The sequence below is a fragment of the Monodelphis domestica genome, chromosome 2, assembly GCF_027887165.1.
Source record: "Monodelphis domestica isolate mMonDom1 chromosome 2, mMonDom1.pri, whole genome shotgun sequence".
In the NCBI taxonomy this organism is placed as follows: domain Eukaryota; kingdom Metazoa; phylum Chordata; class Mammalia; order Didelphimorphia; family Didelphidae; genus Monodelphis; species Monodelphis domestica.
This window is the reverse complement of record NC_077228.1, coordinates 145,308,864-145,323,937: the sequence shown is the minus strand read 5'-3', so window position 1 is coordinate 145,323,937 and position 15,074 is coordinate 145,308,864. Positions and strand designations below refer to the sequence as shown.

Below are 15,074 nucleotides of genomic sequence, written 5' to 3'. Positions count from 1 at the left end.
ATCTCTTTTCCCTGTCTGCTAGCCAGAAGGAAGTAATGCTTAAATCTCTATTAGAATTCTTTATTGGTATTTTATCTCTAAATTGTGATCATATACATATATATATATATATATATATATATATATATATGGGTTTAGAAAACAACATCCTAATTTTTTATTTTAATTATGTTTGTTGGACAGTGAAATTTCAGTCTGCATGGTTATATACATCTACCTTTCCATCATAAGAGGTTTAAGGAGAAAACGGGTTTTTGTTTAAAATCATAAATGGTTTTCATCTCGGTGTATTAAAGTTGACTAACTTTATTATTTCATGTAACTTCCTGATCTTGAAAATAGATGACCAATGTAGAAGTAAAAATGAACAAATGCTCCCAGTATTTAAAATATGTAAGATTTTTATACTAAATCAAAAGAGAGGATAAAGAAAAAAGTTTCTTTCAAGTGAGCAGAGCAAAGAGAGACACTCACACCTGCAGCACTTTACCAAAAGCACAAGCTTTGAAAAAAAGAGCCCCTCATCGTTGGTCTCAGCCAAATGTATCTCCTAAGCATCCTTACGTAAAATGAGGACGTAACTTAAAGGATGCTGGTGTAGCTCAGGTGTTGCAAATTTTCCATCTGCACATCAGCCTGCTTGTCAAAAGGCTTGTTTTAAGTTTTACAGTGCTTAAAAGGTTAAAAAGCAACTACTTAACATGAAGCAGTGAACAACTTAACAGTAAAGAGCTGATGAAACCCTGAGAATTGGTGCAAGTTATGACCCTAAAGAGCAATTGAAATTATCAGAGGTTAGTTGGTGAGCTGAGACCAAAAACTAAAGGAAGGACACTTCAGCTTCAAGGTCAGATTGCTTCCGGCAATTGTTTTCTCTTCTCAAATTTTAATTTCTCTTTTGATGACTTGTACTAGTTTTAGAATCAGTTCTTGTTTCATGTTTAGTATTTAGAACTCCTGAAGAGTTCCTTCTGTCCACTCATTTCCAATTGTTTGGGTATCTCCTGAATACTAAGAAAAAAGCATAGTGTTCTTATTCTCCCCTAAACTTCAAGGCCTTACTTAGGAGAGGGAGATAATCCATCAGTCCCTGGTGAGGAAGGATATTTCTGCAAGACCTGGAAGAATGAGGGAAATACATAGGATGCTGATCACCTTTCTGAATAAGAAATGTGGGGCCTAGACACTGACTCTGGGGAGGAGGTACTAGAGGAACCTCTTTCTAGTGAAATTTTTCTGTTTCCAAATGTTACCTCCAGTCAACTGAACTGTCACAGGAACCATGACTAGCTCAGCCAATTCTCTAATAATAAGGCAACCTGTGAATAATTCTGTGGAGTAAAGAAGTATTTTGTAGATCTCTACTTAAGTGGTACAGTGAGATCTTACTTCTCATATTTATTGCCTATGTGACTCTTGGACAAATTTTACTAATTCTTTTTTTTTGTTGTTGTTTACTAATTCCAAGCTCTTTTCTATGAAATTTCCCTTCTAGCTTTAGATCCATGAGCTAAATGGCTGAAATAAATACTCTAATAATCTGTGGATTCCTCAGGAAATTAGCATTCCTAAAGTGCTTATTCCAAAATCTAGCTTTATTAGAACTTCCATTTTATAGGATGCTTTCACTTCTATGGAGCTGTTCCAGACAATAATTCTCTCTAAGGGCTAGAATGGTTATTCCTGTGATGCTTTGACCGAAAAGCTCAGAATGGAAGACTTACACAAGGTTAATAAACTGGCCCAGGGACTTGGACTTATACCCAGATCTCCCACTTCCAAATGCAATACTCTTTTCTGTTGTGCTTACTCCCCCCCCCCCCCCCCAAAAGTTACCTCCTTCTGGGACCTACAAATAAATGTTTCACTGGGTGTGAGTCTCAATTAAAATGTATAAGCCTGGCTAGAGGTAATCAGCTTTTAGCAGTCCTCAAAGCAGAGAGTAAGCAACAGAAGAAGGTATGGGAGAGAAAAAAAATTCTAAATCCAATGGTTGCTTAGATTGGACTGAAATGGAAAAAAAAGTGAAACTATTTGTTGTTCATATTCTATTACTTCTCTCTGTGCCATTACCAATACTAGCTGGTACTGTATGGAGTGGAAATTGAGGGGACCTTGAAAATCTCAGGGTGTGCTCTCTTTAACCACTAAGAAAAAAAGAATATGAAGAGAGAAACCATAATTTGAAATATAATGCTTTATTGAGAGAGAAAAAGATATGGAAGGGGTACTGTCTCAAGCCAATGACCAAAGACAACTGCCAAAAGTTCACAAAAAAGATTTCTTACTTATAGGAGAATTCTGATGTAATCAAGCTTTTCAGGAGGGATTATATCATTTTAACAATGATTGGGAACAGAATGTTGAATAGCTTTACCATGACTTTACAATGAACACATTCAACTAATTAACATCTTCAAAAAATTGGAAAATAGTTTTACTGTGGGTATATTTAAGCATTTTAACATTCTAAGGTTGGAGACAAAAAAGTTTTAAATCTAGAAATAAAGGGCAGGAATCTGATACAAAGAGGGGTCTAATCTGAAGACACCCAGCCCAGGACTTCGTGAGTGACAAAGGGCTGAGAGTACTAGAGTTTACTCTCAGCTTCCTCTCTTGCTGTTACTCTCAGCTGTCCTGCCATTGGCTCATGGAATGTTTTAAAGTAATATTTAAGTCTCTCACACTCATCCATTCTTTTACTATTTGGATTGCTCTCTTTATAGCTTTTTTGAAGTTTACTTTTTTAAATCTGAAAATGAACCACCTGCCCTGTCGTACCTCAAACCGAACACGTACGGTAATTACATTTCTTCTTCTTTTTTTTTTTAACTCTTCTCTTCCAGCAGAAGAGTTATGGGCTAGGCAATTGGGGTGAAATGACTTGCCCAGGGCCACATAGTTAGGATGTCTGAGGCTGGATTTGAACTGAGGTCCCCCTTACTTTGGGCCTGGCACACTTTCCACTGAACCAACTAGTTGGCCCTGAAGTTCAGTCTTGATGGAGGGTGTCAAGTTTCCAGGAATTTTGAGGGTTGAGAGGAAGAGGTTCTTGTGATGGTATAATGGAGGAAGAGCAGTCTTCTTTGGCATGGGAACTCTACATGTTGGAATCAGACCTTAGTGTTTGACATAAATTTGTAGAACCTTAAGGACAAGAGGCAGCCTAGTCCAGTGCTCAGCTCAGAAAGCCTGCCTGAAAGCTGGGAACACTGGTTCAAATCCTGCTTCTGACATATGATGATGGTCTGTCGGGTCACTATACAAGTTACTTAGCCTTTGAGTAGTTTTCTAAGGTGAGTGCTGATTAACCTTCTGAGTCTTTTCCTTTTTCCACCTCTCTAGTGCAGAGAAGCAATGGGCAAAAGCTGCTGCTGCTGGAGACATTTGAGGACAAGAGAAGAGTATTGTCAAGCCCCCTCTGAGGGGAAGCAGGCTACAGTTCCCTTAGAGGGCATTTCCTCACCAGGAGGACCACTGCTGAAAAGTTCCTCCAACTTATCTCCCTCCAGTCTGCTTGTTACACCAACCATTGTTTCTGATAAACAAGGTGCTGGCCTTCCACCCAGAACTCTGGCCACAGACAATTGCTACCAGGCAGTGGATGAGCAGGAGGCAGCAGCACAGTCATTAAACAATTTGCATCTATAGGAAGAGAATGTCTGACCAAATACTAGTGGTACTATCAGCCAAATCATTGATGCTAATGTAGGGGGGGAAAAAAAGGAAGAGAAGAAAGGGGAGAGAACTCTGGTCTTTGCTAAATAAACTGAACTGAAACAATTTTGTTGAATACAGGTCAAGTCTTACAGTGAGATGTAAATCCTTCGAAACACTTCACCTGAAACCTCAGCTTGTACAAGGAGTCCATGCAGTGAGCTTCTACTGATAACCTAATTCATTTTCTATGGTGCTGGCTCAACCTCCACAAAACCTGATCATCCAGTTTCAGCCTAGTACTAGGAAAACAATGACCTCTGTTCATACAATGTTCTGTCAAATGGAATCCCCCATTACCCTCAGTGTTTGTACTATGAAATAAGTTGACAATTAGGAATGGAAAAATGATTTGATGTGGAAAAATTTGGCCCATAAACTTAAGACTTGCTTATGCTTTTAGAGGTAATAAATTGTAAATGTATGGGGAGTTCATGACCGCCATTGCTACACAGTTCTGAATGGTGCTCTAAGTTTAAATTAATTGACCCCACCAAGATTCAGGTATTTCTTAGATGAAGTTAATGCCCTGATAGCTACCCAAAGACATCAAGAACAGAGAATGCTCCCTCAGATTGTTGTGTGGTTCTTTCTCTCCTTTGAAGATTCAGTGAAGAAGTTTGCAACAAACTACAATATGACAAGATCTTAGACACTATTTAGCACTATTATTTTTTTAATTGAAATTTTTATTTATTTAAGAGAATTTTTCCATTTTTACATGATTCCTGATCTTTTCATCCCCTCCTCCCAACCCCTCCCATAGCCAATACCCAATTCCACTGGGTTTTACATGTGTCATTGATCAAGACCTATTTCCATATTGTTAGTATTTGCATTAGGGTGTTCAACTCTATTATGTTACATGTAGTACCAGAAATAAGTTCCAGATCCTATATAATTTCTACAGTAATCACTATGACTAAAGTCATACTATTATGATATTCAAATAAACAGCTGGTTGGCTGGCAGCTGCTCTAGCCCAGGTAAGTCACCAGGTGGCACTGTTTGGTGGCAAATGGTGAGTTTCATTAACATTTTAGAATTGGCAAAAGAGTGTATGTAGTTCTGTGGTTGTCAACTGTGGTGTGCCAGGTGACAAGGGTGGGAGACCAGCCAAAGAGACTTTTTGAGTGCATGGGACATGGGACACCTAACATTCAGGTCAATAGCCAAGCAGGAACACTCTGAATGGCATGCAGGCACATAACAAGAGAGATTGGACAGAGCTGATTGGAGGAGATTGAGAAACTGGCCCTTTGAAAAGCTTTGAGTGTAATTGATACACACTCTGGATTTGAACTTCTGTTTCCAATCATTCTTAAAATGTTATTCTCAGAAGGTATCATTTAATTATCAAACCTTGACACTTCCTAGCTGTGTGACCCCAGGCAAGTCTCTTGACCCCCACTCTTCTGCCTTGGAGCCAATACACAGTATTGACTTCAATACATAAGGTAAGGGTTTATAAATAAATAAGTTTATCAAATCTTGTCATTTTACAGATGAGGAAACAACAGTACAATGATGTGTTCATGGTTAAAAAGCTAGTAAATGTCTTAGCTAGTATTTAAACCCAAGTATAGTGTTCAGATTTTAACCAATAAAGAATATGAGACCATTTCTTTGAGAATAAAATTATTTAATAATAGGGCATGTAATTCCCATGAACAAAGAATAGATGCTTTTTGCTAGCCTCTTTCCCAAAAAGGAGGCTGAGTGAATCCATAAAAGGAAATCATAAGTACATGCTTTTATCAGCCACATGACCTTAAAATAAATCAAAGTTCAATATGGTTGATCAGTCCACCAGCAATCCTTTTAAGATCAAAACAAAAGAAGGAAGGTCCCAACCCAGTTTGATTGTGGACGTTGGGGGGCAGAATTTGGGAGTAGCCTCAAGTTTGGGAAGCTTAAGGAGAAAATGATTTCACAATCTCACAATTCAGTATTAATTCTCTATACCAAGTCTCCGGCTTCCAAGCTTAGCCCTCATTTTACTAGGTCACATTTCCTCTCAAATGCAGACAATAGGTAGATGTCTTTATAATTAAAAAAAAATCCTACAAAAATGAAATATAATGTGAAAACACATGAATTTTAAGTGCTATCACTATAGAATATATTATTAGCTAATGATATTCCAATGTATTGTCTGATATAACTGTAAAGCTTGTGTTATATTCTTATGTAATCTGAGTATTTTTCACATTCCCAGCTTGATTCTAGAAATCCTGCTAATCTGATTCTTGGGCATTTCTTTATGGACTGTGTTAGCATAGAAACTCAAAATGGCTTGTAAGAGCCAATTATTAAATTAACAATTAAATTATCATTTATACCTTAGAAATCAGCAAGCACTACAAATCAGGGTTGATTAACTTTTTTGTTGATTGTCTACATTTTTTTAACCCTTTAACACCTGTGTTAGAATTGATTGGTTCTAAGGCAGAAGAGCAATAAGGGCTAGGCAACTGGGTTTAAGTGACTTGCCCAAGAGTCACCTTGATTTTTCTCAATTTAAGAAAGTGCTGAAGAGAATGCAAATAATGCAGATTAAGCTTCAAAATCTGTCTTGAGTATATATATATATATATCCTCCCTCCCCCTCACAGCCTCTAATCCAGTTGTTAAACATTTATCAGCACATCCCCTGCTTGAGCAGGAGTTTGGCTTTGTAGACAGTGTCAGCCTTGGGAGTAAAAAGCATCTGGGTTTAAGCGTTGCTTCTGAATAACTTTTATAATTATGCTTTGCAGATATTTATTTGTGAAAGAAATATGCTGCTTTTAAGAAATCACAAATGTTTGTTTTATTGTTTCTTTTATATTGAATACAATATTGAGTCCTATGTTCTGCTTACCCTGATCTTACCTGCTATCCTCAACTGATTCCATGCCTATCTCTCAATTTAACGGGCAATAATTAAATACCTATTAATGTTCCGGAAACCTGTGCTAGCTGCTATAAGAACAGAGGAATAAGAAAGAAAGTTTGAAATAAATACAGGTTGCAAAGCAGGAAAATTCAAGGAAGGAACTTAAAAGAAAAGCTTCCAAAGGAACCTTAGGATTGAATAAAAAGGGAACTTGAAGCCTGGAGTGGAGAGGGAGTTCCTATTTGCATTGGAATTTTAGAGGGATAACTTCCTGGAGGTGTTAACTGACCTTCCCTAAGAAGAGAGTTTGCCCTGCCAGTGGAGCTCTAGGACCAGCTTCCCAGCTTCTGCACTTAGCTTTCCATCTGTTCCTGCCTCTTTGTTCCTGTCCTGAATTTTAAGATTCTGTTGTATTCCTGAGAAGAAACCCAGCCTAAAGAGACTTGTATCTGTCCATAATCAAGGAGACTTTCAGGCTTTTGCCTTAAAGGCTCTTGGGTAGCTCTAACATCCAGTCACCATTCTTATTTAGCAACTGAACTAGACTGCCTTCCCAAAGACTGTTTTGGAGTGACTGTAGTCAAGATAACTAGAATTTAGGGATTTTCAGTACAGACAGAGAATATAGGTGATACTTAGCAGCAAGTCAAAAAAGACAGGTTCTTTAATGTGGAGGAGAGCTGATTTCAGTGATATCAACAGAAGAATGAACTGAAGGGAAAAAAGAGGGAGGAGGGAGGAGATTGGCAGATCTGATCTTGAAATTATCATCTTCCTCTTAAAATAATCTCCTAATACAATTTCTATGAACCTCTTAGCTCAGAGGGTGAAGTAATAGAGCTAATAGTGTTAGGAAACTACCTCAGCCCTCCCTTCCATCCCATTCCTTGATATATTGCAATATTAAACCTTTTGTTAACTTAATATAGAAGTCAGATTTCATTACTAAGAGAACCAGGTCTGAAGGCAGCCATCTTGGCCTATCAGCTTGGCACAGAGTCACTGGACTTTCAAGCTTACTGTTTCTAGAAGTGTCAAAATCCACATCTTTAACTGCTAAGAATATAAAGAGAAATAGAAAGATTCCCTGCCCTCAAAGAACTTACATTCTAATAGGGATATCTAATAGATACATATAGATAAATAGAAAATATATACTAAACATTTTTCAGTGGACAAGTATAGGTCTAGCATGAAGCAGAGATTGTTAAAAAATAAAACAGGCAACTTCGAGGATCCCACCTTTCTCATAAGGATAAGTAAGGAAGAGTGGAATAGACTCTGAAGGGATGCAACTGAGGAATGAGAGAATAGGTAGTAGTGATCACTGAAGGGAGCTTCTGTCTAGCTAGTCAACTACTTAGAATCGTAAGAATGGATTAGGGAGGACAATTTTAGAAGCAAACATGCTAAGAAATAAAAGAGGGCAACTATGCCCAAAGGGCGACAAAAGAATATCTACCCTTTGACCCAGCCATAGCACTGCTGGGTCTGTACCCCAAAGAGATAATGGACACAAAGACTTGTACAAAAATATTCATAGCTGCACTCTTTGTGGTGGCCCAAAACTGGAAAACGAGGGGATGCCCATCAATTGGGGAATGGCTGAACAAACTGTGGTATATGTTGGTGATGGAATACTATTGTGCTCAAAGGAATAATAAAGTGGAGAAGTTCCATGGAGACTGGAACAACCTCCAGGAAGTGATGCAGAGCGAGAGGAGCAGAACCAGGAGAACATTGTACACAGAGACTAATACACTGTGGTATAATCGAACGTAATGGACTTCTCCATTAGGGGCGGTGTAATGTCCCTGAACAACTTTCAGGGATCCAGGAGAAAAAAAAACACCATTCATAAGCAAAGGATAAACTATGGGAGTGGAAACACCGAGAAAAAGCAACTGCCTGAATACAGAGGTTGAGGGGACATGACAGAGGATAGACTTTAAATGAACACTCTAATGCAAATACTATCAACAAAGCAATGGGTTCAAATCAAGAAAACATCTAATGCCCAGTGGACTTACGCGTCGGCTATGGGGGGTGGGGGGGAGGAAAAGAAAATGATCTATGTCTTTAACGAATAATGCTTGGAAATGATCAAATAAAATATATTAAAAAAAAAAAGAAATAAAAGAGGGCTTACTAGTTGAACTGACTGGAAAAACATGAAAATAGGAAATTGAGGCAAAGAATTAGAATAGGGGAAAGTTAAGAAAAAAATGAAGAATCTCCCCACAATTTGTTAGTGTATAGGACCAAGATTAATGAGTAGACCAGCATTGGCGAAACTATTCAAGATCACCTGCCCAAACTATACCATCAAGCCACCTGTGAGCCAATGTCCTCGGGCCTGGTGGAGAGGAGGAACAGAGCAGCCTTCCCGTGGCACGTGTGCATGTTATGTCTTGGCCAATACAGGAGGAGCCCTCATCTAGTCCTTCTTTTCATTAGTTTATTCTCTCATAGTACATAGTGATTAATTTTTTTTTTTGAGATAAACTTCTGAAAAAGGTTGTGTGCTGTTTTGGAGGAATGAAGGATTAAAGAAAGAAGCCCTATCTTCCCCATAGTCAGAGGGAAAAGCAGGAACCCAAGAATTAGAGGAAAGGTACAGATACCTGAATGAGGTACCACTGAACTCTGAGACCTGGACTTACTGATGGAAAAAAAAAAAGAAGCTATGATGGGAGAGGAAAATATGCTTCCTTGTTTTCATCATATTCATAAGTTCTTACAGCAGAGTATTATTCCAGTACATTCATGTACCACAATTTGTTTTAACCATTCCCCATTCAATGGATATCTACTTATTTTTCTTCTCAATTCTTTGTAATGACAAAAAATGCTGCTATAAATATTTTGGTATATATAACTAAACTGAATATATTGTCCATAAGATGGAGATGATTTTCCCCTTACTAAGATGTTTGGAGAATAAATAATGGTTGTGAAATGTTTTAATATCCTTTTATGAAAGGTATCACATAAAGATAAAATATATTTATTACCCTTTCCCTTGTCTTATAACTGAAAGGACTGTTTAATGTTTTTTGTAGCCATGGATTAACAGCTGGGCTGCTTTCATTTCTATTACCAGAAATAGTTCTCATTTCCCCCTCCCCACCTCCTCTCTGGTTTCCATGTATGTTAGGGTGGGTTTGTGTTTCCCCACATGTCACAGGGGTAGCCTGATGCCTTAACAATTTCGTAATTCTTCAATTTCTGTTGCTATGACAACATATGGGGTTTTGCAGGGCTACAAGTTTTTTTTTTTTTTTTTAATGGTTCTTAGTTGCTTTCAAGGTCCCAGTTGTAAATTTAGAGAAGTGATTGACTTAGAGGTATTCTCAGGAATTTTTCCTGCTCCTTTCTTGCTGCCCTCTCTCCATCTGTATCTAATCTTCCTTTCTCATCAGCTGTTTTGTTTTATTTTGTCCCAAAGAAGCTTGGGTAGTATATGTAGAGGTTTTAATCTTTATGGCTTTGTAGTATTGACCAACAGCTGATCAATAAATTCTAAACCATGATAACTTATGTTAAAGACTACTTATTTTAAAAACTACCCAGAAGTTAAAATAAACGCTTACTTTGTGTACTTTTTGATAAGAGCCTTAGAAAGCCTACTTCTGTGCCTTTAGAATCACTTTCTTGAAAGAACCTTGAGAAAATGAATGGGATAAGAAACATCGTAAAAAGAAACCCAGTACTTTAGCCCCATCCATAGAAGTACCAAATATTAGAACTGAAATAGACTTTTTTTTTTTAAACCCATACCTTCCTTCTTAGAATCAATTAGGGCTAGGCAATGGGGGTCAAGACTTGCCCAGGGTCATACAGCTAGAAAGTATCTGAGGCCACATTTGAACCCAGGGCCCCCTGTCTCTGGGCCTGACTCTCAACTCACTGAGCCACCCAGCTGCCCCCTGAAACAGACTTTCTTTATACAGATGAGGAAACTAAGGCCTAGTGAGGGAAAGCTATTTGGCCAAGGCTACACAACTGGTAAAATGGGTGCTCAAGTAACAATTAATCAATAAGCATTTATTTAGTACCATCTATGTTCTAATTATTTTGCTAAGCATGGAAGACTTGTTTAGGTTCTAAATGGAACTCAGAACCAATTCCTATTGTTAGGAAGCTGACAGGCTAATAGTGGACCAAAAGGAAGAAATCTAGAAATCTCCTGGGTCATGTTTGATTGAGTGGAACCATTCTCTCCAAAGCAAAGGGAACTGAGGATCCAGTTCCATGGCCCTCAGCTTGCCCCTTTTTTCCATCACACGAAGCTCCCACCACTCAAACCTGACCACTTTACAATATTTCTGTTTTGCCAACTCCAAATCAAATACTATTTCTATTAAATAAGTGTTGATTATATTTTATATTCACATCGATGTGAATTTTTATTCACATTGATCAACAAACATTTATTAAGTATCAACTATGTTCTAAGTACTGTGGATACAAAGAAGCAAAACTGTCCCTTTACGCTTACATCCTAAAGTTGGGCGATGGCATGGGGACAACATATAGCTTTTTAGATATGTACAAAACACATATATAATGCAGATACAAGGTAAGAAATGTTTCAAAAGACCTTGTCAACGTGGAAATCTAGAAGTCCCCAGTTTATTTAGTTGGGAGGTAGAAACCCCAGGTTTTGACCTTGTCACAAGAGAGTTTCCCCCTGAGGGAAGTTCCTACTATACCAGAAAATGGACATCCACTTCCCCATCCAAAGTCAAGTAGCTCTTTTGACTCCCGAAGCCTTTCCCAGTATATCACTCCCTCTTTCTGAGGATCGAACTCGGGACTTCAGCTTGTGAGACTGACGTGCTACCTACTGCACCAAAGCTGAAGTGGATGTCTATTTGTCTGGTGAAGTGGGACTTCCCTCAGGGGGGAAACTCTCCTGTGACAAGGTCAAAATCTGGGGTTTCTACCTCCCAACTAAATAAACTGGGGACTTCTATATTTCCATGTTGGCATGCCATAAGTTGGTTGGGAGCCAGCTTAACCCAATAAAGCCAATATTGGTATAATTCCATTTCATAAATGCAAAGATGGTCATAAAAGATATCCCAAGAGTGTTTGCTTACTTTCTTAAATTTCTTAAAACATCAGAAGAGTCTTTCTTTGATTTCACTATTTATTTACTTGACATATTTTGTGCCCTCCTTGTTCCCACTGCATATTTCAAACTCTCACAATGGTCACACTCGGGACATTCTGGGGCCAGCTAATGTTCTGCACTTACTGTCACTTTTTCCTCAGTCTCCCACAGCATCTGGTAGTGTTTGTTTTATTTTCCATTTAAAAAGCTCTTGAAAATTTGGCAAAATGAAAGTGTTGTAAAGCAAGCCATTTTTTGGTGGTGGGAGTTTCACGTGATGGAAAAAAGTGGCAAGCTGAGGGCCATGGAACTGGATCCCCAGTTCTCTTTGCTTTGGAGAGAATGGTTCCACTCAACCAAACATGACCCTGGAAATTTGTAGATTTCTTCCCTTTGGTCCAGTATTAGGTACCTTACTGTAGGAGCTCATTCTGAATTCCATTAAAAAAAACCGGAAGCTAAATGTCTAGTATCGTGCCTTATCCTGAAAGATAGCTTTCTGGAGAACAGAATTTTTTCAGGAATATGTGGAAGAAATCTTTCCTTTCTGCTGGAAAATGGACACAAAATTAAGTATCATACCCTTCTCCTCTGGTTAAAAAAGTCTGCTTAACAAATTCATGAAGTATTAGAGCTAGAAGAGATCTTAAAGATCACTTAATCCAACTCTCATTTACAGTTCAAGAAACTGAAATGAAGCAGTGGATTATTTAAGATCTCACAAATATGAAATATCACAAAAAATCCACGTAATTCAGGGAAAGTGAAATTTGGGCAGAAAATTCAAACAAATAAACTATTACTTGGGGGGGGGCAAGGAGAGCAGAAGGGAAGTTGCATAGATAAAATAACTAGTTCAATATAATTCATTTCAAGAGGTATTTTAAAAAAAACAACAAAAAAACCCCTTATCTTCTGTGTTAGAATTGATACAAGTATTGGCTCCAAGGCAGAAGAAGAGTCAGGGCTAGGCAACTGGGTTTAAGTAATTTACCCAGTCAACAAGTAATCATTGATCAAGTACCTGCCAGGTGCTAGGCTACATGCTGAAGACATAAAAAACAAAGGAGAAGGGAAGGAGGAGGAGGTTGGGAACTTGGAAGAATGGCAGGGCTCTCCACAGAAACAAGGAAGGTAGGAACGTGGAAAATATTGGTAGAAAGCTACTGAATAATGTTTTGTTTTGGATATCCTAAGTGTGAAATGCCTTTGTCAGTTGATCCAGCCAGTTAATTGAAATTTTCACTTCTTAACTGGTTGTTTTAGTGCCCTATAGCCACTCAGGGTCACAAGAGAAGTCAGCATGATAGAGGGTAAAAAGTAATGGCTCTGGAGTCAGAGGATCTGAGTTCAAATTTTGGAGGCAAGCTACTTAATTTTCCTAGTGAATGGGATATAATGTGTCTTTCCCATAAGAAGTGTTTCTTTAAGCCTTTTTAGTAGGCCTCCCAATATCTTCCAGAACCTGGGTAGAAGTTAGTATTTCCCCTTAGACCTTTTAGAATGAGAATAGCCCCTTCTCTGAAAACAAAACTTTTTGGCTTGTCCACTTTAAAATTCCAAAGATCTTGAGGGGTCCAGTGGTTTTCTGGAATCAAGAAGTCTCCATTGATGGAAATTCACTACTCTGTAACTTCCTTATCTCTTGTAGGTGCCATTGAGTCAAAAAGGGTTCATGTTCCATTTGCATATGTATACCTTGTTACATCTTTGAACTTAACAAAGGATGGGAGGAGGGAGATGTGATTGGAAATTCTAGAAATTGGTACTCTGAATTCAAGGCATTGGCATTCCTTAAGCATCCAAACCTGGGAATATCTACTTTCTTGAAAAAATAAACTGCTGTCTTATAAGTCTGAGTTTGTGAATTCTATTACAGTGATGGAGTCCACTTTTTGCAACCCTGTCCCATACACTAGGACTCAGTTTCCTCATCTTTAAAATGGTAGGGTTGTATAACTTTTGAGGTTTCTTTCAATTCTGGATCTAAAAATGCTATAAGTGGTAACTGTTAAAAAATAATATTTTGTATTCATCAAGTACTTTCCTTTCCCACTTGAAAAATATAATGCAAATTTGAAAGTTCTTTGTAATGGCCAATATAAGTTAAATGCCTACTAGCTGCCTGGCATTGTACTGGCTGAGACAGACACAAAGATGAAAAATTTCCTGAGCTCAATGAGTTTACATTCTTCCCTCCATCCCCTCAGTGTTTGCCTGGAATGTTGGGAAGTTTGTCTTGTTCTGAGGATCATTTCAGTTCCTTTTCTGATTCTTAAATATTCTCACTTGTGAAAATTAATGATCTGGGGTTCCTTCTGTACCCACCAAATAATACATTTTTAGTTAAATGCCTTATATTAAAGGAGTTTATATGCATAGGTCTTCTATGTCCCAGAAAGTCTTGTTTCTTGTTCCATTTTCCTCTGCATAACCCAAATCCCTTGATCCTTGCTCTTTTGAAGGTTTTGTCTTCTCTCCTCTGTACTCCCTACCCCTCACCTTTCCCCTCTTCTCCTCACTCTTACTTCATTTCCTCTTTTCTCTTCTCTTCTCTTCTCTTTTTTCTTCTCTTCTCTTCTCTTCTCTTCTCTTCTCTTCTCTTCTCTTCTCTTCTCTTCTCTTCTCTTCTCTTCTCTTCTCTTCTCTTCTCTTCTCTTCTCTTCTCTTCTCTTCTCTTCTCTTCTCTTCTCTTCTCTTCTCTTCTCTTCTCTTCTCTTCTCTTCTCTTCTCTTCTCTCTTTTCCCTCCTCATTCCTTTTTGCTTCTTTTCTTCTTTTTTGCAATTGCTATGGAAGCCAATACCTGTACATATAGTTGCTACATTCTTGTGTTAGTGGGTATTTCTACCTTTTCCTTCTTTCCATCTTAGCTTGTCTTAATGATGACCCCTAAAGCTCAAAAGAGGGGAGTGGGAGGGGCATGACACAGTAGGATTGGAAGAGGACCTCAAATTGTCCAAACTTTTCCTTTCAACAACTTATCTAGGGTGTTGGCAAATTGTTAAAAAAAAAAAAGTGAAAGAGCTCACCTGAATACGACATAGTTTATAATCTGAGGGATATTAAGCTGCAAAAAATGCAAAACACCACAGTGGTTCAATAGAGTGTAGAGCCCAACTGGAGTCTAGAAGAGTTCACATCCTGCCTCAATTATTTACTAGCTGTGTGTCCCTGGACAAGTCACTTAATCTCAGCCAAAGTTTCATTATCTATAAAATGAGGGAGTTAGATCCAAGTTTATACAGCTAGTGTCTGATTTGAACTGAGGTGCTATTTTAGGTCAATTTTGAACTTGTCTTCCTGACTCCAGGACTTATGCTTTAACTACTGAGCCACCTAGACACCACTTTTGTTTAGTC

At 38.1% G+C, this 15,074-nt stretch overlaps 1 long non-coding RNA gene across 1 annotated transcript; it reads left to right on the top strand.

The window, feature by feature from the left end:
• The first annotated feature begins 631 nt into the window (after positions 1-631).
• On the top strand, positions 632-4,382 carry LOC103100168 (uncharacterized). Its single transcript, XR_461792.3, has 3 exons — positions 632-847; positions 2,727-2,800; positions 3,346-4,382. It is a non-coding gene; the product is annotated as an uncharacterized LOC103100168 (long non-coding RNA).
• Positions 4,383-15,074: the final 10,692 nt, after the last annotated feature.